We start from the raw sequence: 24,783 nt of genomic DNA on the forward strand, positions 1-24,783 counted from the left end.
GCCCCTACTACCACAACGCAGCGGTACTTGGCCTGGGGACACGGTAGTACGGCTCCAGAGGAGCGGTACTACCGTGGGCACCCGCGGTACTACCGCGCCTAAGCCACGGTACTACCGCAGGTGCCTGCGGTACTACCGCTCCAAGGAGCAGTACTACCGCAAGCACAACAGCAACAAGACAGTCGCAAAGAGGATAACGGGGGATGCTCCAAAGTGCAAGGGAAAGGTGGAGACAAGGAAAGGAACGTGTACGTGATGATTCCACCCAAACCTTTCCGACGCGGACCCCCTCTTAATAGTACGGCTTCCCTATGACTCAAATCCACCAAAAAGAAACGTAGAAGAACGCCGTCTTCAATAGTCTTCAAGGGGCACCAAACCGTCTTGAGCCTAGTGATGAAATGTCTGAGAAACTCAAGGCACACGATTAGTCCGCAAAAGCACTGTCATCAATCACCAAAACACCTTAGGGATAAATATGCCCTTACAATTAGTATTAGACCTAAATAATTGTTATTTGGTGCCAGCGTTGAGCATGAAGATTATATCTGGATCTTGTTTGATGCGAGATGGTTATTCTTTTAAATCAGAGAATAATGGTTGTTCTATTTATATGAGTAATATCTTTTATGGTCATGCACCCTTGAAGATTGGTCTATTCTTGATGAATATCGATGGTAGTGATACACATATTCATAATGTTGAAGCCAAAAGATGCAGAGTTGATAATGATAGTGCAACTTATTTGTGGCACTGCCGTTTGGGTCATATTGGTGTAAAGCGCATGAAGAAACTCCATACTAATGGACTTTTGGAATCACTTGATGATGAATCACTTGGTACTTGCGAACCATGCCTCATGGGCAAGATGACTAAAACGCCGTTCTCCGGAACTATGGAGCGAGCAACTGATTTATTGGAGATCATACATACTGACGTATGTGGTCCAATGAATGTTGAGGCTCGCGGCGGGTATCGTTATTTTCTCACCTTCACAGATGATTTAAGCAGATATGGGTGTATCTACTTAATGAAACATAAATCTGAAACATTTGAAAAGTTCAAAGAATTTCAGAGTGAAGTTGAACATCATCATAACAAGAAAATAAAGTTTCTACGATCTGATCATGGAGGAGAATATTTGAGTTACGAGTTTGTTCTACATTTGAAACAATGCGGAATAGTTTCGCAACTCACACCACCCAGAACACCACAACGTAATGGTGTGTCCGAACGTCATAATCGTACTTTACTAGATATGTTGCGATCTATGATATCTCTTACTGATTTACTGCTATTGTTTTGCGAATATGCTTTAGAGATAGCCGCATTCACGTTAAATAGGGCACCATCAAAAGCCGTTGAGACGACGCCTTATGAACTGTGGTTTGGCAAGAAACCAAAGTTGTCGTTTCTTAAAGTTTGGGGCTGCGATGCTTATGTGAAAAAGCTTCAACCTGATAAGCTCAAACCCAAGTCGGAGAAATGTGTCTTCATAGGATACCCAAAGGAAACTGTTGGTTACACCTTCTATCACAGATCCGAAGGCAAGACATTCATTGCCAAGAATGGATCCTTTCTAGAGAAGGAGTTTCTCTCGAAAGAAGTGAGTGGGAGGAAAGTAGAACTTGATGAGGGAACTGTACCTGCTCCCTTATTGGAAAGTAGTTCATCACAGAAACTGGTTCCTGTGACATCTATACCAATTAGTGAGGAAGTTAATGATGATGATCATGAAACTTTAGATCCAGTTGTTACTGAACCTCGTAGGTCAACCAGAGTAAGATCTGCACCAGAGTGGTACGGTAATCCTGTTCTGGAGGTTATGTTACTAGACCATGACGAACCTACGAACTATGAAGAAGCGATGGTGAGCCCAGATTCCGCAAAATGGCTTGAGGCCTTGAAATATGAGATGGGATCCATGTATGAGAACAAAGTGTGGACTTTGGTTGACTTGCCCGATGATCGGCAGGCCATCAAAAATAAATGGATCTTCAAGAAGAAGACTGACGCTGACGGTAATGTTACTGTCTATAAAGCTTGACCTGTTGCAAAAGGTTTTCGACAAGTTCAAGGGATTGACTACGATGAGACCTTCTCACCCGTAGCGATGCTTAAGTCTGTCCGAATCATGTTAGCAATTGCCGCATTTTATGATTATGAAATTTGGCAAATGGATGTCAAAACTGCATTCCTGAATGGATTTCTGGAAGAAGAGTTGTATATGATGCAACCGGAAGGTTTTGTCGATCCAAAGGGAGCTAACAAAGTGTGCAAGATCCAGCGATCCATTTATGGACTGGTGCAAGCCTCTCGGAGTTGGAATAAACGTTTGGATAGTGTGATCAAAGCATATGGTTTTATACAGACTTTTGGAGAAGCCTGTATTTACAAGAAAGTGAGTGGGAGCTCCGTAGCATTTCTGGTATTATATTTGGATGACCTATTGTTGATTGGAAATGATGGATAGCATAAAAGGATATTTGAATAAGAGTTTTTCAATGAAGGACCTCGGTTAAGCTGCTTATATATTGGGCATCAAGATCTATAGAGATAGATCAAGACGCTTAATTGGACTTTCACAAAGCACATACCTTGACAAAGTTTTGAAGAAGTTCAAAATGGATCAAGCAAAGAAAGGGTTCTTGCCTGTGTTACAAGGTGTGAAATTGAGTCAGACTCAATGCCCGACCACTGCAGAAGATAGAGAGAAAATGAAAGATGGTCCCTATGCTTCAGCCATAGGCTCTATCATGTATGCAATGCTGTGTACCAGACCTGATGTGTCCCTTGTTATTAGTTTAGCAGGGAGGTACCAAAGTAATCCAGGAGTGGATCATTGGACAGCGGTCAAGAACATCCTGAAATACTTGAGAAGGACTAAGGATATGTTTCTCGTTTATGGAGGTGACAAAGAGCTTGTTGTAAATGGTTACGTCGATGCAAGCTTTGACACTGATCCGGACAATTCTAAAGCACAAACCGGATACGTGTTTATATTAAACGGTGGAGCCGTTAGTTGGTGCAGTTCTAAACAAAGCATCGTAGCGGGATCTACATGTGAAGCGGAGTACATAGCTGCTTCAGAAGCAGCAAATGAAGGAGTCTGGATGAAGGAGTTCATATCCGATCTAGGTGTCATACCTAGTGCATCGGGTCCAATGAAAATCTTTTGTGACAATACTGGTGCAATTGCTTTGGCAAAGGAATCCAGATTTCACAAGAGAACCAAGCACATCAGGAGACGCTTCAACTCCATCCGGGATCAAGTCCAGGTGGGAGACATAGAGATTTGCAAGATACATACGGATCTGAATGTTGCAGATCCATTGACTAAGCCTCTTCCACGAGCAAAACATGATCAGCACCAAGGCTCCATGGGTGTTAGAATAATTATTGTGTAATCTAGATTATTGACTCTAGTGCAAGTGGGAGACTGAAGGAAATATGCCCTAGAGGCAATAATAAAGTTATTATTTATTTCCTTATATCATGATAAATGTTTATTATTCATGCTAGAATTGTATTAACCGGAAACATGATACATGTGTGAATACATAGACAAACAAGGTGTCACTAGTATGCCTCTACTTGACTAGCTCGTTGATCAAAGATGGTTATGTTTCCTAGCCATAGACAAAGAGTTATTATTTGATTAACGGGATCACATCATTAGGAGAATGATGTGATTGACTTGACCCATTCCGTTAGCTTAGCACTTGATCGTTTAGTATGTTGTTATTGCTTTCTTCATGACTTATACATGTTCCTATGACTATGAGATTATGCAACTCCCGTTTACCGGAGGAACACTTCGTGTGCTACCAAACGTCACAACGTAACTGGGTGATTATAAAGGTGCTCTACAGGTGTCTCCGAGGGTACTTGTTGGGTTGGCGTATTTCAAGATTAGGATTTGTCACTCCGATTGTCGGAGAGGTATCTCTGGGCCCACTCAGTAATGCACATCACTTAAGCCTTGCAAGCATTGCAACTAATGAGTTAGTTGCGGGATGATGTATTACGGAACGAGTAAAGAGACTTGCCGGTAACGAGATTGAACTAGGTATTGAGATACCGACGATCGAATCTCGGGCAAGTAACATACCGATGACAAAGGGAACAACGTATGCTGTTATGCGGTTTGACCGATAAAGATCTTCGTAGAATATGTAGGAGCCAATATGAGCATCCAGGTTCCGCTATTGGTTATTGAACGGAGACGTGTCTCGGTCATGTCTACATAGTTCTCGAACCCGTAGGGTCCGCACGCTTAAAGTTCGATGACAGTTATATTATGAGTTCATGTGTTTTGATGTACCGAAGGTAGTTTGGAGTCCCGGATGTGATCACGGACATGACGAGGAGTCTCGAAATGGTCGAGACATGAAGATTGATATATTGGATGGCTATATTCAGACACCGGAATGGTTCCGGGGGTTATCGGATATATATCGGAGTACCAGGGGGTTACCGGACCCCCCCGGAGGTTATTGGGCCTCATGGGCCCAAGTGGTGGAAGAGGAGAGGCGGCCAAGGGGCAGCCGCGCGCCCCTCCCTCCCAAGTACGAATTGGAAAAGGAGGGGGGCGGCGCCCCCCTTTCCTTTCCCCTCTCTCTCCTTCCCTCTCCTCTCCAACTCCAACATGGAAGGGGGGAGTCCTACTCCCGGTGGGAGTAGGACTCCTCATGGGGCGCGCCAAGGGTGGCTGACCCCCTCCCCATCCTCCACTCCTTTATATACGGGGAGGGAGGCACCCTCTAGATACACAACAATTGATCCCTTGGATCTCTTAGCCGTGTGCGGTGCCCCCCTCCACTATAATCCACCTCGGTCATATCGTAGCGGTGCTTAGGCGAAGCCCTGCGTCGGTAGAACATCATCATCGTCACCACACCGTCATGCTGACGGAACTCTCCCTCAAAGCTCGGTTGGGTCGGAGTTTGAGGGACATCATCGAGTTGAACGTGTGCTGAACTCAGAGGTGCCGTGCGTTCGGTACTTGATCGGTCGGATCGTGAAGATGTACGACTACATCAACCGCGTTGCGCTAACGCTTCCGCTTTCTGTCTACACGGGTACGTGGACACACTCTCCCCTCTTGTTGCTATGCATCACCATGATCTTGCGTGTGCGTAGGAATTTTTTTGAAATTACTATGTTCCCCAACATAATCATATACAACTCTTCTTTAAGATATCCATTAAGGAATGCAATTTTGACATCCGTTTGCCAAATTTCATAATCATAAAATGCGGCAATTGCTAACATGATTCGGACAGACTTAAGCATCACTACGGGTGAGAAGGTCTCATTGTAGTCAACTCCTTGAACTTGTCGAAAACCTTTCGCAACAAGTCGAGCTTTGTAAACAGTAACATTACCGTCAGCGTCAGTCTTCTTCTTGAAGATCCATTTATTCTCTATGGCTTGCCGATCATCGGGCAAGTCAAGCAAAGTCCATACTTTATTCTCGTGCATGGATCCCATCTCAGATTTCATGGCCTCAAGCCATTTTGTGGAATCTAGGCTCATCATCGCTTCCTCATAGTTTGTAGGTTCGTCATGGTCAAGTAACATGACCTCCAGAAAAGGATTACCGTACCAGTCTGGTGCGGATCTTACTCTTGTTGACCTACGAAGTTCGGTAGTAACTTGATCAGAAGTTTCATTATCATCACCATTAGCTTCCTCACTAATTGGTGTAGGAATCACAGGAACTGATTTCTATGATGAACTACTTTCCAATAAGGGAGCTGGTACAATTACTTCATCAAGTTCTACTTTCCTCCCACTCACTTCTTTCGAGAGAAACTCCTTCTCTAGAAAGGATCCATTCTTAGCAACAAATATCTTGCCTTCGGATCTGTGATAGAAGGTGTACCCAACAGTCTCCTTTGGGTATCCTATGAAGACACATTTCTCCGATTTGGGTTCAAGCTTATCAGGTTGAAGCTTTTTCACATAAGCACTGCAGCCCCAAACTTTAAGAAACGACAACTTGGGTTTCTTGCCAAACCACAGTTCATATGGTGTTGTCTCAACGGATTTAGATGGTGCCCTATTTAACGTGAACGCAACCGTCTCTAAAGCATAACCCCAAAACGATAGCGGTAAATCAGTAAGAGACATCATAGATTGCACCAGATCTAATAAAGTACGATTACGATGTTCGGACACACAATTACGCTGTGGTGTTCCAGGTGGCGTAAGTTGTGTAACTATTCCACATTGTTTCAAATGAAGACCAAACTCATAACTCAAATATTCACCTCCATGATTAGATCATAGAAACTTTATTTTCTTGTTACGATGATTTTCCAGTTCACTCTGAAATTCTTTGACTTTTCAAATGTTTCAGACTTATGTTTCATCAAGTAGATTCTCAAATCATCTGTGAATGTCAGAAAATAACGATACCCGCCGCGAGCATCAATACTCATCGGACCGCATAGATCAGTATGTATTATTTCCAATAAGTCTGTTGCTCGCTCCATTATTGCGGAGAACGGAATCTTAGTCATCTTGCCCATGAGGCATGGTTCGCATGCATCAAGTGATTCATAATCAAGTGATTCCAAAAGCCCATCAGCATGGAGTTTCTTCATGCACTTTACACCAATATGACCTAAACGGTGGTGCCACAAATAAGTTGCACTACCATTATTAAACTTATATCTTTTGGCTTCAATACTATGAACATGTGTATCACTACTATCAAGATTTAGTAAAAATAGACCACTCATTAAGGGTGCATGACCATAAAAGTTATTATTCATATAAATAGAACAACCATTATTCTCTGATTTAAATGAATAACCGTCTCGCATCAAAGAAGATCCAAATATAATGTTCATGCTTAACGCTGGCACCAAATAACAATCATTCAGGTCGAAAACTAATCCTGAAGGTAGATGTAGAGGTAGCGTGCCGATGGCGATCACATCGACTTTGGAACCATTTCCCACGCACATCGTCACCTCGTCCTTAGCCAATCTTCGCTTAATCTGTAGCCCCTGTTTCGAGTTGCAAATATTAGCAACAGAACCAGTATCAAATACCGAGGCGCTACTGCGAGCATTAGTAAGGTACACATCAATAACATGTATATCAAATATACCTTTCACTTTGCCATCCTTATTTTCCGCCAAATACTTGGGGCAGTTCCGCTTCTAGTGACCAGTCCCTTTGCAGTAGAAGCACTCAGTCTCAGGCTTAGGTCCAGACTTGGGCTTCTTCACTTGAGCAGCAACTTGCTTGCCGTTCTTCTTGAAGTTCCCCTTCCTCCCTTTACCCTTTTTCTTGAAAATGGTGGTCTTGTTGACCATCAACACTTGATGCTCCTTCTTGATTTGTACCTCCGCAACCTTTAGCATTGTGAAGATCTCGGGAATTGTCTTATCCATCCCTTGCATATTATAGTCCATCACAAAGCTTTTGTAGCTTAGTGGCAATGATTGAAGAACTTTGTCAATGACACTATCATCAGGAAGATTAACTCCCAGGTGAGTCAAGGTATTGTGGTACCCAGACATTCTGAGTATATACTATGAATATGTGTATCACTACTATCGAGATTCAACAAAAAATAGACCACTCATCAAGGGAGCATGACCATAAAAGATATTACTCATATAAATAGAACAACCATTATTCTCTGATTTAAATGAATAACTGTCTCGTATCAAACAAGATCCAGATATAATGTTCATGCTTAACGCTGGCACCAAATAACAATTTTTCAGGTCTACAACTAATCCCGAAGGTAGATGTAGAGGTAGCGTGCCGGCTACGATCACATCGACTTTGGAACCATTTCCCACATGCATCGTCATCTCGTCCTTAGCCAATCTTCGTTTAATCTGTAGCCCCTGTTTTGAGTTGCAAATGTGAGCAACAGAACCAGTATCAAATACCCAGGCGATACTACGAGCATTAGTAAGGTACACATCAATAACATGTATATCAAATATACCTTTCACTTTGCCATCCTTCTTATCCGCGAAATACTTGGGGCAGTTCCGCTTCCAGTGACCAGTCCCTTTGCAGTAGAAGCAGTCAGTCTCAAGATTAGGTCCAGACTTGGGCTTATTCACTTGAGTAGCAAATTGCTTGCCGTTCTTCTTGAAGTCCCCCTTCCTCCCTTTGCCCTTCTTCTTGAAACTGGTGGTCTTGTTAACCATCAACACTTGATGCTCCTTCTTGATTTCTACCTCCGCAGCCTTTAGCATCGCGAAGAGCTCGGGAATTGTCTTATCCATCCCTTGCATATTATAGTTCATCATGAAGCTTTTGTAGCTTGGTGGCAGTGATTGAAGAACTCTGTCAATGCCACTATCATCAGGAAGATTAAATCCCAGTTGAGTCAAGTGGTTGTGGTACCCAGACATTCCGAGTATATGTTCACTAACATAACTATTCTCCTCCATCTTGCAGCTATAGAACTTATTGGAGACTTCATATCTCTCAATCCGGGCATTTTCTTGAAATATTAACTTCAACTCCTGGAACATCTCATATGCTCCATGGCGTTCAAAACGTCGTTGAAGTCCTTGTTCTAAGTCGTAAAGCATGGCACACTGAACTATCGAGTAGTCATCAGCTTTGCTTTGCCAGGCGTTCACAACGTCCGGCGTTGCTCCTGCAGCGGGTCTTGCACCTAGCGGTGCTCCCAAGACGTAATTCTTTTGTGCAGCAATGAGGATAATCCTCAAGTTACGGACCCAGTTCATGTAATTGCTACCATCATCTTTCAACTTAGCTTTCTCTAGGAACGCATTAAAATTCAATGGAACAACAGCACGGGCCATTTATCTACAACAACATAGACATGCAAAATACTATCATGTACTAAGTTCATGATAAATTAAAGTTTAATTAATCATATTACTTAAGAACTCCCACTTAGATAGATATCCCTCTAATCATCTAAGTGATCACATGATCCATATCAACTAAACCATGTCCGATCATCACGTGAGATGGAGTACTTTTCAATGGTGAACATCACTATGTTGATCATATCTACTATATGATTCACGCTCGACCTTTCGGTCTCAGTGTTCCGAGGCCATATCTGCATATGCTAGGCTCGTCAAGTTTAACCCGAGTATTTTGCGTGTGCAAAACTGGCTTGCACCCGTTGTATGTGGACGTAGAGCTTATCACACCCGATCATAATGTGGTGTCTCGGCACGACAAACTGTAGCGACGGTGCATACTCAGGGAGAACACTTATACCTTGAAATTTAGTGAGAGATCATCTTATAATGCTACCGCCATACTAAGCAAAATAAGATGCATAAAGGATAAACATCACATGCAATCAATATAAGTGATATGATATGGCCATCATCATCTTGTGCCTTTGATCTCCATCTCCAAAGCACCGTCATGATCACCATCGTCACCGGCTTGACACCTTGATCTCCATCGAAGCATCGTTGTCGTCTCGCCAATTATTGCTTCTACGACTATCGCTACCGCTTAGTGATAAAGTAAAGCAATTACATGGCGATTGCATTTCATACAATAAAGCGACAACCATATGGCTCCTGCCAGTTGCCGATAACTGTGTTACAAAACATGATCATCTCATACTACAATTTATATAATCACGTCTTGACCATATCACATCACAACATATGCCCTGCAAAAACAAGTTAGACGTCCTCTACTTTGTTGTTGCAAGTTTTATGTGGCTGCTACAGGCTTAGCAAGAACCGTTCTTACCTACGCATCAAAACCACAATGATTTTTCGTGAAGTTTGCTGTTTTAACCTTCAACAAGGACCGAGCGTAGTAACACTCGATTCAACTAAAGTTGAAACAGACACCCACTAGCCACCTATGTGCGAAGCACGTCGGTAGAACTAGTCTCGCATAAGCGTACGCGTAATGTCGGTGTGAGCCGCTTCATCCAACAATACCGCTGAATCAAAGTATGACATGCTGGTAAGCAGTATGACTATTATCTCCCACAACTCTTTGTGTTCTACTCGTGCATATAACATCTATGCATAGACCTGGCTCGGATGCCATTGTTGGGGAATGCAGTAATTTCAAAAAAAATCCTACGCACACGCAAGATCCATCTAGGTGATGCATAGCAACGAGCCTGGAGAGTGTGTCCACGTACCCTCGTAGACCGAAAGCGGAAGCGTTTAGTAACGTGGTTGATATAGTCGAACGTCTTCGCGATCCAACCGATCCAAGTACCAAACGCACGGCACCTCCGCGATTTGCACACGTTCAGCTCGATGACGTCCCTCGTACTCTTGATCCTGCTGAGACCGAGGGAGAGTTCTATCGGCACGATGGCGTGGTGACGGTGATGATGAAGTTACCGATGCAGGGCTTCGCCTAAGCTCTACAACGATATGACCGAGGTGGAAACCTGTGGAGTGGGGCACCGTACACGGCTAAGACAAGTGTCAACTTGTGTGTTCTAGGGTGCCCCCTGCCCCCGTATATAAAGGAGCAAGGGGGAGGCCCTGTGCGCCCCCAAGAGGGGAATCCTACTAGGACTCCAAGTCCTAGTAGGAATCCACCAAGAGGAAGAGAGGGGGAAGGAAGGAAGAGGGGGAAGGGAAGAAAGGGGGGGTGCCGCCCCCTTCCCCTAGTCCAATTCGGACCCAAGGGGAGGGGGCGCGGCCAGCCCCTCCTGGCCCTTCCTCTCTTCCCACTATGGCCCATAGAGGCCCATTAGTTCCCCCGGGGGTTCCGATAACCCCCCGGCACTCCGATATTTATCCGGTGACCCCCGAAACTCATTCGGTGTCCGAATAACATCGTCCAATATATCAATCTTTATGTCTCGACCATTTAGAGACTCCTCGTCATGTCCATGGTCACATCTGGGACTCCGAACTACCTTTAGTACATCAAAACACATAAACTCATAACACCGATCATCATCGAACGTTAAGCGTGCGGACCCTACGGGTTCGAGAACTATTTAGACATGACCGAGAATCATCTCCGGTCAATAACCAATAGCGGAACCTGGATGCTCATATTGGTTCCTACATATTCTACGAAGATCTTTATCGGTCAAACCGCATAACAACATACGTTGTTCCCTTTGTCATCGGTATGTTACTTTACCGAGATTTGATCGTCGGTATCTCAATACCTAGTTCAATCTCGTTACCAGCAAGTCTCTTTACTCGTTCCGCAATGCATCATCCTGTAACTAACTCATTAGTCACATTTCTTGCAAGGCTTATAGTGATGTGCATTACCGAGAGGCCCAGAGATACCTCTCCGACAATCGGAGTGACAAATCCTAATCTCGATCTATGCCAACTCAACAAACACCATCGGAGACACCTGTAGAGCATCTTTATAATCACCCAGTTACTTTGTGACGTTTGATAGCACACAAAGTGTTCCTCCGGTATTCGGGAGTTGCATAATCTCATAGTCATAGGAACATGTATAAGTTATGAAGAAAGCAATAGCAATAAACTAAACGATCATAGTGCTAAGCTAATGGATGGGTCAAGTCAACCACATCATTCTCTAATGACGTGATCCTGTTTATCAAATGACAACTCTTTCTCCATGGCTAGGAAACTTAACCATCTTTGATTAACGAGCTAGTCAAGTAGAGGCATACTAGTGACACTATGTTTGTCTATGTATTCACACATTTACTAAGTTTCCGGTTAATACAATTCTAGCATGAATAATAAACATTTATCATGATATAAGGAAATATAAATAACAAATTTATTATTGCCTCTAGGGCATATTTCCTTCAACTTATGCATGGCATGAGAAACTATAATTTCTAAGGGTGCAAGAGTGCCATGTACTAAGCTGGAATCTGCATACACTTTATTCAACAGAAGAAGACAAGGTAAAATGGGCTCTTTATTAGTTCAACAGTTATTCATATGAGAGCCACTCAACATTTTCATCGTGGTCTTCTCCTCGGTACAACTCGAATAAAAAGAAAAGAAATTCAGAGAAACACACTGAAATATTTTTGGAGTTTTTTGTTTTCTTCAACAAGCAAAAACGAGAAAAACTATTTACACGGGAAAGCTGCCAACAAGCAAAAGAAGAACAAGGAAATATTTTTGGATTTTCTTTTTAGTGCTACTACTAAGCATGTATAGAAACTAAATTACTACAACTATTTTTTTTGGTTTTTCTAAGGTTTTTCAAACTCACAAGTGTTGGGGAACGTAGTAATTTCAAAAAAAAATCCTACGCACACGCAAGATCATGGTGATGCATAGCAACGAGAGGGGAGAGTATTGTCTACGTACCCTCGTAGACCGAAAGCGGAAGCGTTATGACAGCGCGGCTGATGTAGTCGTACGTCTTCACGATCTGACCGATCCTACTACCGAAAGTACGGCACTTCCGTGATCTGCACACTGATACATCACCAACGTATCTATAATTTTTGATTGCTCCATGCTATATTATCTACTATTTTGGACCATATTGGGCTTTATTTTCCACTTCCATATTATTTTTGGGACTAACCTATTAACCGGAGGGCCGACCCAGAATTGTTGTTTTTTGCCTATTTCAGTGTTTCGAAGAAACGGAATATCAAACGGAGTCCAAACGGAATGAAACCTTCGGGAACGTGATTTTCTCACCGAATATGATCCAGGAGACTTGGACCCTACGTTAAGAAAGCCACGAGGTGGGCACGAGGTAGGGGGCACGCCCACCCCCCTAGGGCGTGCCCCCACCCTCATGGGCCCCACTAAGCTCCACCGACATACTTCTTCCTCCTATATATACCTACGTACCCCCAAACGAACAAATACGGAGCCAAAAACCTAATTCCACTGCCGCAACCTTCTGTACCCACAAGAGCCCATCTTGGGGCCTGTTCCGGAGCTCCGTCGGAAGGGGAATCCACCACGGAGGGCTTCTACATCATCATCATAGCCCCTCCGATGAAGTGTGAGTAGTTTACCTCAGACCTTCGGGTCCATAGTTAGTAGCTAGATGGCTTCTTCTCTCTTTTTGGATCTCAATACAATATTCCCCCCCTCTCTCGTGGAGATCTATTCGATGTAATAATCTTTTTGCGGTGTGTTTGTTGAGACCGATGAATTGTGGGCTTATGATCAACATTATCTATGAACAATATTTGAATCTTCTCTGAATTCTTTTATGTATGATTTGTTATCTTTGCAAGTCTCTTCGAATTATCAGTTTGGTTTGGCCTACTAGATTGGTTTTTCTTGCAATGGGAGAAGTGCTTAGCTTTGGGTTCAATCTTGCAGTGTCCTTTCCCAGTGACAGTAGGGGCAGTAAGGCACGTATTGTATTGTTGCCATCGAGGATAACGAGATGGGTTTTTTTTATCATATTGCATAAATTTATCCCTCTACATCATGTCATCTTGCTTAAGGCGTTACTCTGTTTTCTTGAACTTAATACTCTAGATGCATGCTGGATAGCGGTCGATGAGTGGAGTAATAGTAGTAGATGCAGGCAGGAGTCGGTCTACTTGTCTCGGACATGATGCCTATATACATGATCATACCTAGATATTCTCATAACTATGCTGAATTCTGTCAGTTGCTCAACAGTAATTCGTTCACCCACCGTAAAATACTTATGCTCTTGAGAGAAGTCACTAGTGAAATCTATGGCCCCCGGGTCTATCTTCATCATATTAATCTTCCATCACTTTATTATTGCTTTGCTTTTTTACTTTGCCTTTTATTTTACTTTGCATCTCTATACCAAAAATACCAAAAATATTATCTATCATATCTATCAGATCTCACTCTCATAAATGACCGTGAAGGGATTGACAACCCCTATTCGCGTTGGTTGCGAGGAGTTATTTGCTTTGTGTAGGTACGAGGGACTCGCGCGTAGCCTCCTACTGGATTGATACCTTGGTTCTCAAAAACTGAGGGAAATACTTACGCTACTTTGCTGCATCATCCTTTCCTCTTCGGGGAAATCCAACACAGTGCTCAAGAGGTAGCAAGAAGAATTTCTTGCGCCGTTGGCGGGGAGTCTAAGCAAAAGTCAACATACCAAGTACCCATCACAAATCCCTTATCTCCCGCATTACATTATTTGCCATTTGCCTCTCGTTTTCCTCTCCCCCACTTCACCCTTGCCGTTTTATACGCCCTCTCCTTTTCCGTTCGCCTTCTTCCCGTATGTATCTTTGTTTGTGTTTCCTTGTGCCTTCTATATGCTTGCATCTTCGCTTGCTGAAAATCTATTGATATGGATCCACTTAAAGTGTTCTACTTGGATCATCTTCGATCCTTATGCGCTCGTGCTAAAACCCCAACTAGCCTTATTGATGGGAAATCTTTAGATGAGCATGCTCATTTTGTGCGTCATCGTTTGTCTGAAAAGGGGAAGCTCTTATGGTATCATATAAATAGTTTGCTATGCTATGCTTGGAATCTTTGTGAAATGTGTGATTTTACTTGTTGCTCTAAGAACCGTAAAAAACACCTTCTCTACCTATGTGAGTTCAATGATAATGAAATCTTATCTTCTTATGCATAGGGTGTTTATAGCTACTATGATATCGAACAAATTGAATAATTTGTCGTTTTTAAGGGTGCTCATGTAGTTGCTTCTTTGATTGAAAAGTATGACTTTACTCTCAACAAATCTGAAAATTCCGTCATACTTAAGTATTGCAATGAAAACCTTGCTCATAATGTCTATGTCCAAGAATTTATTGAAAGAATGACCGTTGCTTTGGAAGAAAATAATGATATGCATGAATCTATAGATAATGATGATTCCGATGATTTGGTTGAAATATCCCTTGATGAACATGATGCTTGTTATTCTTGTGGCCATGATGCCAATATTTATGAAGACGAATTTGCTATAGTTCCTTATGTTAAAAATGAGATTGTTGCTATTGCACCCATGCATGATAGTTCCCTCGATGAAAAGCATGATTTAAATGATTTTACTATAAATTCTCTTGATGTCAATTGTGCTAATAATATGCAAAACCCTAAGCTTGGGGATGCTAGTTTTTCTATGTCTACTACTTGTTGCAATGATCATGATTGGGGTGATTCTTCTTATGATCCTGGAAATTTATTTAATCCCCATGATGAATATGAGATTGATAATATTGTTTGCAATAATATTGAAAGTGGTCTTGGAAGAGTGTCAACTTTAGATCCCACATATTTGGAGAATATTCAATCTTGTGAATTTTTTGATAAAAGTGGGTTTGGAGAGGTCATGACTTTAGTTAATGTTAATCCCACTATTTTGGAAGAGTGTCAACTTTGCATGCATGTGGATCGTGTTGAAAATATTTTATGTGACGGCTATTTTGTTGAATTTTCTTACGATCCCACATGTAATTATTATGAGAGAGGAAAATATAGTTGTACAAATTTTCATAATAATAAATTACCTCTCGTCATGTTGAGATTGCTATTGTTTCTTTCCTCTTCCTTGCATATGCTAGTTTTTGCTTGCTATGATCATTTGTTTGCCTATAAGATGCCTATGCATAGGAATTATGTTAGACTAAGATGTGTTTGTCGCGTATTTCATGATGCTTTCTTTGCGCTTCAATTCTTGTCTTTGATGTGAGCATCGTTAGAATTACTAATGCCTAGCTAGGGGCGTTAAACGATAGCGCTTGTTGGGAGGCAACCCAATTTTCTTTTTAGTTTTTTGCTTTTTGCTTCTGTTTAGGAATAAATATTTGTTCTAGCCTCTGGTTAGATGTGTTTTATGTTTTAATTAGTGTTTGTGCCAAGTTAAACCTATAGGATCTTCTTGGATGATAGTTATTTGATCTTGCTGTAATTTTCAGAAACTTTATGTTCACGAAAACAATTGTTAAAAATCACCAGAACGTGATAAAATAGTGATTCCAATTGCTTCTGATCAATAACCAAATTTCCTAGGTCGTCCTATTTTGGATGAATTTTTGGAGTTCGAGAAGTTTGCGTTAGTTACAGATTACTACAGACTGTTCAGTTTTTGACAGATTCTATTTTTCGTGTGTTGTTTGCTTATTTTGATGAATCTATGACTAGTAAAATAGTTTATAAACCATAGAGAAGTTGGAATAAAGTAGGTTTAACACCAATATAAATAAATAATGAGTTCATTACAGTACCTTGAAGTGGTCTTTTGTTTTCTTTCGCTAACGGAGCTCACGAGATTTCTATTGAGTTTTGTGTTGTGAAGTTTCAAGTTTTGGGTGAAATCTTTTGATGGATTATGGAACAAGGAGTGGCAAGAGACTAAGCTTGGGGATGCCCATGGCACCCCCAAGATAATCTAAGGACATCAAAAAGTCAAAGCTTGGGGATGCCCCGGAAGGCATCCCCTCTTTCGTCTACTTCCATCGGTAACTTTACTTGGAGCTATATTTTTATTCACCACATGATATGTGTTTTGCTTGGAGCGTCTTGTATGATTTGAGTCTTTTCTTTTTAGTTTACCACAATCATCATTGCTGTATACACCTTTTGAGAGAGCCATACATGATTTGGAATTTGTTAGAATACTCTATGTGCTTCACTTATATCTTTTGAGCTATATAGTTTTGCTCTAGTGCTTCACTTATATCTTTTAGAGCACGGTGGTGGATTTGTATTATAGAAACTATTGATCTCTGATGCTTCACTTAGATTATTTTGAGAGTATTAAATAACATGGTAATTTTCTTAATAATCTTAATATGCTTGGTATTCAAGGTTTGTAAAACTTTCTTTTGAGTGCGTTGAATACTAAGAAAAGTTTGATGCTTGATAATTGTTTTGAGATATGAAGATGGTGATATTAGAGTCATTCTAGTTGAGTAGTTGTGAATTTGAGAAATAGTTGTGTTAAAGTTTGTGATTCCCGTAGCATGCATGTATGGTGAACCGTTATGTGATGAAGTCGGAGCATGATTTATTTATTGATTGTCTTCCTTATGAGTGGCAGTCGGGGACGAGCGATGGTCTTTTCCTACCAATCTATCCCCCTAGGAGCATGCGCGTAATACTTTGCTTTGATAACTTGTAGATTTTTGCAATAAGTATATGAGTTATTTTTGACTAATGTTGAGTCCACGGATTATACACACTTTTCTTCCTTCCACCATTGCTAGCCTCTCTAATACCGCGCACTTTTCGCCGGTATCATACACCCACCATATACCTTCCTCAAAACAGCCACCATACCTACCTATCATGGCATTTCCATAGCCATTCTGAGATATATTGCCATGCAACATTCCACCATACCGTTTATTATGACACGCTTCATCATTGTCATATTGCTAGCATGATCATCTAGTTGACATCGTATTGTGGCAAAGCCACCGTTCATAATTCTTTCATACATGTCACTCTTGATTCATTGCATATCCCGGTACACCGCAGGAGGCATTCATATAGAGTCATATTTTGTTCTAAGTATCGAGTTGTAATTGTTGAGTCCTAAGAAAAATAAAAGTGTGATGATCATCATTTTTAGAGCATTGTCCCAAGTGAGGAAAGGATGATGGAGACTATGATTCCCCCACAAGTCGGGATGAGACTCCGGACGAAAAATAAAAAAAAGAAAAAAAGAAAAGAGGCCATAAAAAAGAGAGAGAGAGAGAGAAAAGGCCCAAATAAAAAAAATATGAGAGAAAAAGAGAGAAGGGACAATGTTACTATCCTTTTACCACACTTGTGCTTCAAAGTAGCACCATGATCTTCATGATAGAGAGTCTCTCATTTTGTCACTTTCATATACTAGTGGGAATTTTTCATTATAGAACTTGGCTTGTATATATTCCAATGATGGGCTTCCTCAAAATGCCCTAGGTCTTCGTGAGCAAGCGAGTTGGATGCACACCCACTTAGTTTCTTTTGTTGAGCTTTCATATACTTATAGCTCTAGTGCATCCGTTGCATTGCAGTCCCTACTCACTCACATTGATATCTATTGATGGGCATCTCCATAGCCCGTTGATACGCCTAGTTGATGTGAGACTATCTTCCCCTCTTTTTGTCTTCTCCACAACCACCATTCTATTCCACATATAGTGCTATATCCATGGCTCACGCTCATGTATTGTGTGAAGATTGAAAAAGTTTTGAGAATGTCAAAAGTATGAAACAATTGCTTGGCTTGTCATCGGGGTTGTGCATGATTTAAATACTTTGTGTGGTGAAGATAGAGCATAGCCAGACTATATGATTTTGTAGGGATAACTTTCTTTGGCCATGTTATTTTGAGAAGACATGATTGCTTAGTTAGTATGCTTGAAGTATTATTATTTTTATGTCAATATGAACTTTTGTCTTGAATCTTTCGAATCTGAATATTCATACCACAATTAAGAAGAATTACATTGAAATTATGCCAAGTAGCACTCCGCATCAAAAATTCCTTTTTATCATTTACCTACTCGAGGACGAGCAGGAATTAAGCCTGGGGATGCCTGATACGTCTCCAACGTATCTATAATTTTTGATTGCTCCATGCTATATTATCTACTGTTTTGGACCATATTGGGCTTTATTTTCCACTTTTATATTATTTTTGGTACTAACCTATTAACCGGAGGCCCAGCCCAGAATTGCTGTTTTTTTGCCTATTTCAGTGTTTCGAAGAAACGGAATATCAAACGGAGTCCAAACGGAATGAAACCTTCGGGAACGTGATTTTCTCACCGAATATGATCCAGGAGACTTGGACCCTACGTTAAGAAAGCCACGAGGTGGGCACGAGGTAGGGGGCACGCCCACCCCCTAGGGCGCGCCTCCACCCTCGTGGGCCCCACTAAGCTCCACCGACGTACTTCTTCCTCCTATATATACCTACGTACCCCCAAACGAACAAATACGGAGCCAAAAACCTAATTCCACCGCCGCAACCTTCTGTACCCACAAGAGCCCATCTTGGGGCCTATTCCGGAGCTCCGTCGGAAGGGGAATCCACCACGGAGGGCTTCTACATCATCATCATAGCCCCTCCAATGAAGTGTGAGTAGTTTACCTCAGACCTTTGGGTCCATAGTTAGTAGCTAGATGGCTTCTTCTCTCTTTTTGGATCTCAATACAATATTCTCCCCCTCTCTCGTGGAGATCTATTCGATGTAATATTCTTTTTGCGGTGTGTTTGTTGAGACCGATGAATTGTGGGTTTATAATCAACATTATCTATGAACAATATTTGAATCTTCTCTGAATTCTTTTATGTATGATTGGTTATCTTCGCAAGTCTCTTCGAATTATCAGTTTGGTTTGGCCTACTAGATTGGTTTTTCTTGCAATGGGAGAAGTGCTTAGCTTTGGGTTCAATCTTGCAGTGTCCTTTCCTAGTGACAGTAGGGGCAACAAGATGGTTTTTTTTATCATACTGCATGAATTTATCCCTCTACGTCATGTCATCTTGCTTAAGGCGTTACTCTATTTTCTTGAACTTAATACTCTAGATGCATGCTGGATAGCGGTCGATGAGTGGAGTAATAGTAGTAGATGCAGGCAGGAGTCGGTCTACTTGTCTCGGACGTGATGCCTATATACATGATCATACCTAGATATTCTCATAACTATGCTGAATTCTGTCAATTGCTCAATAGTAATTCGTTCACCCACCGTAAAATAATTATGCTCTTGAGAGAAGCCACTAGTGAAATCTATGGCCCCCGGGTCTATCTTCATCTTATTAATCTTCCATCACTTTATTATTGCTTTGCTTTTTTACTTTGCCTTTTATTTTACGTTGCATCTCTATACCAAAAATACCAAAAATATCATCTATCATTTCTATCAGATCTCACTCTCGTAAGTGACCGTGAAGGGATTGACAACCCCTATTTGCGTTGGTTGCGAGGAGTTATTTGCTTTGTGTAGGTACGAGGGGCTCGCGCGTAGCCTCGTACTGGATTGATACCTTGGTTCTCAAAAACTGAGGGAAATACTTACGCTACTTTGCTGCATCATCCTTTCCTCTTCGGGGAAATCCAACGCAGTGCTCAAGAGGTAGCACACACGTTCAGCTCGGTGATGTCCCATGAACTCTTGATCGAGCTGAGTGTCAAGGGAGAGCTTCGTCAGAACGATGGCGTGATGAAGGTGATGATGAAGCTACCGGCGCAGGGCTTCGCCTCAGCACTGCAACGATATGACCGAGGTGGATTATGGTGGAGGGGGGCACCGCACACGGCTAAGACAATGTTTGTTGTTGTGTTCTAGGGTGCCCCCCTGCCCCCGTATATAAAGGAGCAAGGGGGAGGTCAGCCGGCCCTTGGGGCGCGCCAAGGAGGGGAGGAGTCCTCCTCCTAGTAGGAGCAGGACTCCCCCTTTCCTAGTCCAACTAGGAGGAAGAAGGGGGAAGGAAGGAGAGGGAGAGAGGGAGGGAAAGAGGGGGCGCCGCCCCCTCCTTGTCCAATTCGGACTCCCAATGGGGGGCACACAGCCAGCCCTATGGCCTCCTCCTCTCTGTCTCTCACAAGGCCCATGTTGGCCCATTAGTTCCCCCGGGTGTTCCGATAACCCCCCGACGCTCCGTTAATTATCCGGTGACCCCTGGAACTCATCCGGTGTCCGAATATAGTCATCCAATATATCAATCTTTATGTCTCGACCATTTTGAGACTCCTCGTTATGTCCGTGATCACATTCGGGACTCCGAACTACCTTTGGTACATCAAAACACATAAACTCATAATACTGATCGTCACCGAATGTTAAGCATGCGGACCCTACGGGTTCGAGAACTATGTAGACATGGCCGAGACACGTCTCCGGTCAATAACCAATAGTGGAACCTGGATGTTCATATTGGCTCCCACATATTCTACGAAGATCTTTATCGGTCAAACCGTATAACAACATACGTTGTTCCCTTTGTCATTGGTATGTTACTTTCCCGAGATTCGATCGTCGGTATCTCAATACCTAGTTCAATCTCGTTACCGGCAAGTCTCTTTACTCGTTTGATAATGCATCATCCCGCAACGAACTCATTAGTCACATTGCTTGCAAGGCTTATAGTGATATGCATTACCGAGAGGGCCCAGAGATACCTCTCCGACAATCGAAGTGACAAATCCTAATCTCGATCTATGCCAACTCAACAAGTACCATCGGAGACACCTGTAGAGCACCTTTATAATCACCCAGTTACGTTGTGATGTTTGGTAGCACACTAAGCGTTCCTCCGGTATTCGGGAGTTGCATAATCTCATAGTCATAGGAACATGTATAAGTCATGAAGAAAGCAATAGCAACATACTAAACAATCAAGTGCTAAGCTAATGGAATGGGTCAAGTCAATCACATCATTCTCTAATGATGTGATCCCGTTAATCAAATGACAACTCATGTCTATGGCTAGGAAACTTAACCATCTTTGATTCAACGAGCTAGTCAAGTAGAGGCATACTAGTGACACTCTGTTTGTCTATGTATTCACACATGTACTAAGTTTCCGGTTAATACAACTCTAGCATGAATAATAAACATTTATCATGATATAAGGAAATATAAATAACAACTTTATTATTGCCTCTAGGGCATATTTCCTTCAACAAGAAGAAAGCAAGAAAATAAATCTTAGCATGGATGATACAATGAAAAAGTGTGAGCACCGACAAGTGGAATAATATATGTGAACACGAATATAATGTCGGTGGAAACACGTACTCCCCCAAGCTTAGGCTTCTGAGCTAAGTTGGTAATCGATTAGTATCCTAGAGGGTAGTAGGGATCCTGAGGAGCGGGCATCCACTCATCCCACTGCGGAGGTGCCTGTGCAGCCTCGGCAGCAGCCTGAGCGTTCCAGTAGGCGAGGATGTCTGCATGCATAATCTGGTATCCGCCCCTGGCAACAGAATCAAACAGAGCAAGTGCATGCAAGGGGATAATATCGCGAGTGTCCATGTTATAAACCAAGTTATAAGGAATGGCAAGATTAGGACGATCATGTGCAAGAAAGTGATGGTGATCCATGGCTGCATGGTCTAGGTAAACTGTGGTAAGAGGGACATCATGGTGGCGTATCGCCACCTCGAAGTGGGCCGCCAACCGAGTAGCAAAAATCCCACCATGTATTTTACCCTGAGATTTATTATGATGGAGGCGACGGGCCACAATAGCTCCCAAGCTATAGGTGTTGTCGCCCTCTATTGCACAAGTAAAACAGCAAGGTCTGGTGAAATAAGTGCACCCACCTTCTCCCTAGCAAGCAAGCATTTGGTAATGAAGATTGCAAAGTAACGAACAACAGGAAAATGCAAGCCACCAGTAGTGATGGCTGACACTCTCTTCTCATCACCCACTGTCAAAGTGCGATAGAAATCCTCAAACTCAACCGGCCTAGGCTCAGCCAAGCTCCCATCAGACGGGATCATGCATATGTCACAAAATTCAGTAAGTGGTATCTAGTGGTTCTCAGCATATAAATCAAAACTCACTTCAGGAGGATTATTTCTAGGCAAGAATGTAAAGCTTTGAACAAAAACATTTGTGAGGATTTGGTGCTGGTCACACTCATCTATGATGAAGTCGGTGAGACTGGCGTTGGCAATGAATTGCATGAACTCCTCATGAATTCCAGCTTCTTGCAGGAACGGGATGTGCGGCCATTCGCATGGCCGTACCTCCGCCAACCTCCGAAGGTGGAGATCATTGTCAGAAAACTCCCCAATAACACCCTTGGAGTTCTTCTTAGAGCCAAATTTCCTGAAGATATTCATGTCCGCGTACAATTTTCCTATGAACAAAAATCTGAATTTTTAGTCCACAAATTTTTTCCAACAAAACTTCACAAAACTAATAGCAACTACTCATAGGGATACATAGAGGCCATAGCAATCATTCAAACTACTTAGAACACTAAGAAATGAACATGCAAGCACATCTACAGCAGCACCAAGGGTAGCTATTTATTCAAAGTATAAACCACTAGAACAAAAACTAATTGGACAAATGATGGAGTCACATACCAAGCAACAATCCCCCGAAACAGTTTCGGAAATGGAGCTTCGAGCAAAGAGATTGAAAATGGCAGCAAAATGAGCAAGAACTTGGAAGAGAGAGCAAGGGTGAATTTTTTCTGGAGGTAGCTGACAATGTGGGACGAAGGGATAAGTGAGGGGGCCCACGTGGGGACCACAACCCCCCAGGGCGCGCCAGGGGGTGCTGGCGCGCCCAGGTGGGTTTGCCCACCTGGTGCACCCCCCTCTGGTAATTTTTGCACCAAATATTCTTAAATATTCAGGAAAATTTCATATAAATTTTTCAGGGCATTCTGAGAACTTTTATTTTTGGGTCTTTTTTTATTGCACTGGAAATTCAGAAAACAGACAAAACATGGCATTTTGTTATTTAACTAATAAAAACAGAGAATAAAGAGTAGGGACAGAAAGTAGTGCTTACTAAATTCATCAACCTCATACCTCTCAAAAATGATCCATTAATAAGGTTGATCAAGTCTTATTAACAACCACTTTCGATTAGCATGAAATCGAAGAATTTTCGTAAATCACTAAGTTGCCTCAATGGGGATATGGATTTCCCCAACAATAAGTGTTTCATATTTCTTTTTGATAGTAGGTAGAGGTATTTGAAAACTTCCAATAGTGATTGTTGGAGATTTTTCAATAACATTAATAACAATCACTTGGAAGTGTTTCTTCGGAAAGTGCACCGCATGCTCATTACCATTGATATGAAAAGTGACCTTGCTTTTATTGCAATCAATAACAGCCCCTACAGTATTCAGGAAGGGTCTACCAAGGATAATCGACATGTTGTCGTCCTCGGGCATCTCAAGTATAACAAAGTCAGTCAAAATAGTAACATTAGCAACAACAACACGCACATCCTCACAGATACCGATAGGTATGGCAGTTGATTTGTCAGCCATTTGCAAAGATATTTTAGTAGGTGTGGGTTTATTCAAGTCAAGTCTTTTATATAAAGAGAAAGGCATAACACTAACACCAGCTCCTAAATCACGCAAAGCAGTTTCCACATAATTCTTTTTGATAGAGCAAGGTATAGTTGGTATTCCCGGATCTCCAAGTTTTTCAGGTATTCCATATTTGAAAGTATAATTAGCAAGCATAGTGGAGATTTCAGCTTCCGGTATTTTTCTCTTATTTGTGATGATTTCTTTCATATACTTTGCATAAGGAGGCATCTTCAAGATATCAGTCTAGCGAGTACGCAAAAAGACTGGCCTCAGCATTTCAGCAAAGCGTTCAAATTCTTCATCATCTTTCTTTTTAGTTGACTTGGATGGAAAGGGAACATGTTTTTGAACCCACAGTTCTCTTTCTTTACCGTGTTTCCTAGCCACAAAGTTTCTTTTGTCATATCTTTTATTTTTAGGTTGTCGGTTATCAAGATCAACTGGTGGTTCTATCTCAACATCATTATCTGGTTCTTTTTCATTAGGTTGAGAGTCTTCACGAACCTCATCATTATATTTTTCATTATCAGTAGGTGAGTGTTCATTACCAGATTGAGTTTCAACATCAGAGATAGAAGTTTCATTATCATTATCAGGAGGTTTTTCTATTTCAGGTTCACTAGAAGTGTGCAAAGTCCTATCATTTTTCTTCTTCCTTTTCTTTTTAGAAGGACTAGGTGCACTAGTGTTAGTTCTTTGTGAATCTTGTTCAATTCTTTTTGGGTGTCCCACAGGATAAAGTGGTTCCTGAGTCGTTTTGCCTCCTCTAGTTGCAACTCTAACAGCAAAGTCATGCATATTATGATTCATTTCATCAAGTAATTCTCTTTGTGATTTAGCAACTTGTTCTAACCGAGTTTGAACCATAGAAGCATGTTT

The sequence above is a fragment of the Triticum urartu genome, chromosome 7A (genome assembly GCF_056163025.1).
Source record: "Triticum urartu cultivar PI428250 chromosome 7A, HENAU_Tu73, whole genome shotgun sequence".
Classification (NCBI taxonomy): Eukaryota; Viridiplantae; Streptophyta; class Magnoliopsida; order Poales; family Poaceae; genus Triticum; species Triticum urartu.